We start from the raw sequence: 4,046 nt of genomic DNA, 5'->3' as shown, positions 1-4,046 counted from the left end.
TGCGCCATTACTAGTTAAACTAGTAATGGCGCAACACACCCACAGTGCGCCATTACTAGTTTCGAAAAAAAACAAATTCTGATATTTTTTTAAACTTAGTAATGGCGCAAACCTGGGTAAACATCGTGTCCCCTGTCTCCTGTTACCATCGACCCTAGACGCACAGTTCGGGACCCCCTACCCGTGATCCGCCGGTTTTGACACCGACAATAGCACCTCGCTGTACCAGTGTAAAAATCAACTTGTCAGCACAACCCTATTCATTTAGACTCCAATTTATAAGAGAAGACAAGATTACAAGAACAACAAGCTCAATGCCTCGAAGATGCTTGATCTCCCACTACAAATGTTTGTTCTTTCTTTCTAGACGGTCCTTCCTAGCAGACTGCGCTGTGTGAGTCCATCACCCTTTTAGACTTAAACTTTGCCTTCTCTGCTTTGCTAAATAACTCATTAGCAATTCCCAGCCTGCCATGTAGCATTGCAACTGTTGCTTCATAGATGATCTGTGCATCTAAATCTAGGTGCTCCTCTTCCTAATTTTCTCCATGGGCATTTGTTATCGCCTTATCAAAATCCTCCTATAAAAAATAAAAATTAATGTTAAACTATTGTGTTATGCACATAGTTTTCATGCTGATTATAATGAAATAAGTCGCAAGATTTTACTAACCCAATGATCAATAGTTCTTTGACTGCATACCGGCTCCTGATGCAATTTATGTGTGTGAATCCAAGCACCGGAAATTCCAGGGTATTTCTTGGTTTTGAGTTTCTGAATTTAAACAATGTGACACATCATTTCTTGAAGCAGAAAGATGCTTGAGGAAAATAGAGTACAAGAAATTGACGTGTGGCGACAACATTTCTTGCACCACTACAGTAGAAGACCATGTCCCCATTAGCAAGTTTGTTCGTCTTGTTGGTTAAAGATAACCCTCTAAATTCAGCACTACTCTAGTGCTCACATAGTAGACGCCAACCAACATAAGTACCAAAGTCAATCCTCTTTACATAAATTAAAGCTTCCTTAGTTGGCCAACGGTTACCGTCCTCGTCCACTTTTGTTAATTATGGAGGCAATTGTCCCTTCTTCTTTAATCTTTTAATGGTGGCCGCCTTTTCCTCATGTAGCATCTGCTTCACTTTCCTAATCAAGTACTCCTCCAAAGGACCATCTACCTTCTCTTGCTCCGATGGATCACCCTTTAAATGCCACTGCCAAAATCTTCCCAAAATATTTTTGTTAGTTACTTGTGTATTTGTGGAAGGGAGCAGATGCACATTCATCAAAGCTTCCAACACTTCATAGCTAATCCAAGTAGATTTATCATGGTCGTGACCAAAATAAAGAATTGTAACTACCACCCATCCACCAGTTTTAGAATTCTTATTTCTAAATATAATATGTTCACCTCTGGTTTTGAATTGTAAGTACTAGTAAAATTGATTCAAAATTCTCAAAGCATTTATAGAAACGATGATGGAAGACACTTCGGGTCCAACACAGTGCGGGCATAGCCTCATTGTTTTGTCGTAGGATACAACACCACTCGAGACATCAAGTCCTCCATGACTCCATGTCGCAGATTCCTTGAAGAAACAACGATGCCTCCTTTTTACTTCCTTGGTGAGAAGGAAGAAGAATGGTCGCCCAGCTTTGGGCTAGCAGATGTGGTGGTGTGGTGGAGCCAGGAAGCCGATCACCATAGCAGATGTCGTAGGCGCTCCACAGCAACCACCAGATATGAGCTCTATCTCAATCTAAAACTCCATCTTTCACCGCTCCCGTGTTTGCCGCATCAACCTTGCAAGCACGAAGGAGTGAATCACTTCGAAAGCAAGAAACAGGCAAATCATATTGAAAGATTTTAGCGACGCTCTGCAGTAGCTGACCAGCAACAAGTACAACTAGGACCGCGAGCTTCATATACACTCCACTACTCAGATTAAGCATGAAATGCACTCCATGACAAGATCGCATGTGCCACATGGTGAACCCAACCTAGACCTATACATTGTATATACAAGGCTATGTTGAGCATTACTCTCGGAGGTGACACCATTAGAGAAGATAGATCGTGGTAGGGACAATGACTTCTTCTCAACTTTGTAAGTGCATAATTTGTAATCATCCTATTTGTATTTTTATTACCAAATTTATTAAGCATATCCTATATGCATTAATTGTGAAAAAAATATAATGCACTTAAATAGCAATGCTAGATCTTAATTCTTGGATTTTTCTTATAGGAAATGATCTAGAACATAATATCGGTCATTCCACATGTTTGTCGATGTTGTCCATTCAAACATATCACCGAGAGTGAAAGTTAACCGCTAGTTATTGCTATCCCCCATGAGGTATTTTCTCAAATAACCGAGAGTCAAACAGGTACTGTTGGCCATTTTCACTCATAGGTGAGATTTTTTTTTCACCTTCGGCTATTAAATGTCAGCGTCGGGTATTAGATGTAATACCCGTGGGTGTAACAAAAACCGCCGGGCATTACATGTAATCCTCGTGGGTGTATGAAAAACTGGCGGGGTATTACAATGAACCGTCGGGCATTACATGTAATCCCCATGGGTGTAGCAAAACCTTCGGGCATTACAATGAACCGTTGGGCATTAAGTTGAATACCCGAGAGTTGGATTTTCACCATCGGGCATTCTAGCATACCATCAGCTATTAATGGCAATATTTGTGAGTTGAAAATTACTGCTAGCCATTGACACCAACGTCGGCTATTACTATAATAAATGATGGTCCGTCGGCTATTAGAGTTCAACGTCAGAAATACGTGGATTTCTAGTAGTGCCCCTCAATCCGAACAATTGCCCAAAACCATGCTTAATAGGTCACTAGAGGGGGCAAATTTTCTCCTTGTCTTGGGTATCAATCATGCATGAAACACAAGACCGTAGTTGCTTTTTGCACACCATAAGGGTTACATGATATAAATTTCCTACCATAAGGGTTGTGTTGTTTTGTTCCCAGTTTTTTTTGCTTAGCATGATGGATGCCCAAATCAATAACTAGGATGACCATCTTTTTCTACGTTTTCTTTGAATCAATCAGGCACAAAACATTGAGCATGCGAAATGGGGGATGCTTAGAGAGACACAACCAAGATAGGGTTGTATAGGCAACATAATAGATCCAACAAAAACATAATAGAGCACACATGGTAAGAACAAATACACAATGAGTAAGGCACACAAGGGGGCAACTTAACTAAAGGTAATAACATATAACATAAGAAAGTTCTATAAAGGGAATATGTGCCAAGATCAGGTAAGAATGACATTTTTTTCCTTACCTTGGTGTTGTCACTTTGTTTTTTGTTGTGTGTCTATGTGAAGTTTTTCCTTGCTCCGGCGCTCAATACCACTAGGTTTTTTCCTGGTCTACCACTACCCTGTAGTGTGGTACTCGACAAAACTTTGCGGGGACTTGGCATTGATGATAAAAGAGAGAATTTGGAGGGGTTATGGCAATCATGTGCCTTGGCTGGTCTTGGTGGAGGTGGTGGGGACTTGAATTTTGGCAGGATCGGTTGAGCATGAGAGGTAGGACTTGCGATTTTGGATTGAGGGCGTAGCTAACCACATGTTTTTCCTTCTCAAGATTTGCGTGTGGATGTCTAGCGATCAATGAAAAATACTCCACATAGCTCGATAAGAAATATTTGGGGTTCTTGGAACCAAGGTGCAGCTTTGTCATGAATAAGCTCATTGTGTAGAAACATAACAAAAATATCATTTGCGTGTCACTTAACCATTGAACCTAAGTGAATAACCGCCTAGGTTTATCATTGCATACCTCTGTTAAGGATGTACCAAACTTGCTTCACAGTGTTGAGAATTAATTATTCTAATTATTGGATTAATTCTACCTAATGCATAGGGAGTTGCCAATCTAGGCAACCGCAGCCACACACGCTCTATTCCCTCTCTTTACCTTGTAATATCCCCTATTGGGGGATGAACATCAATACAAGTTATTCTTCATTTATCACTATTTATTTACTTTGTTTATCTAC

General features: G+C 40.4%; 1 pseudogene; it reads right to left on the bottom strand.

Moving 5' to 3' along the window:
• Positions 1-256: 256 nt before the first annotated feature.
• Positions 257-1,290, bottom strand: LOC147991476 (uncharacterized; annotated as a pseudogene).
• Between the last annotated feature and the right edge of the window lie 2,756 nt (positions 1,291-4,046).

Source organism: Triticum urartu, chromosome 1A (assembly GCF_056163025.1).
Source record: "Triticum urartu cultivar PI428250 chromosome 1A, HENAU_Tu73, whole genome shotgun sequence".
NCBI lineage: Eukaryota > Viridiplantae > Streptophyta > Magnoliopsida > Poales > Poaceae > Triticum > Triticum urartu.
Note: the sequence above shows the minus strand (reverse complement) of the source record. Positions and strands in the feature narration are given on the sequence as shown.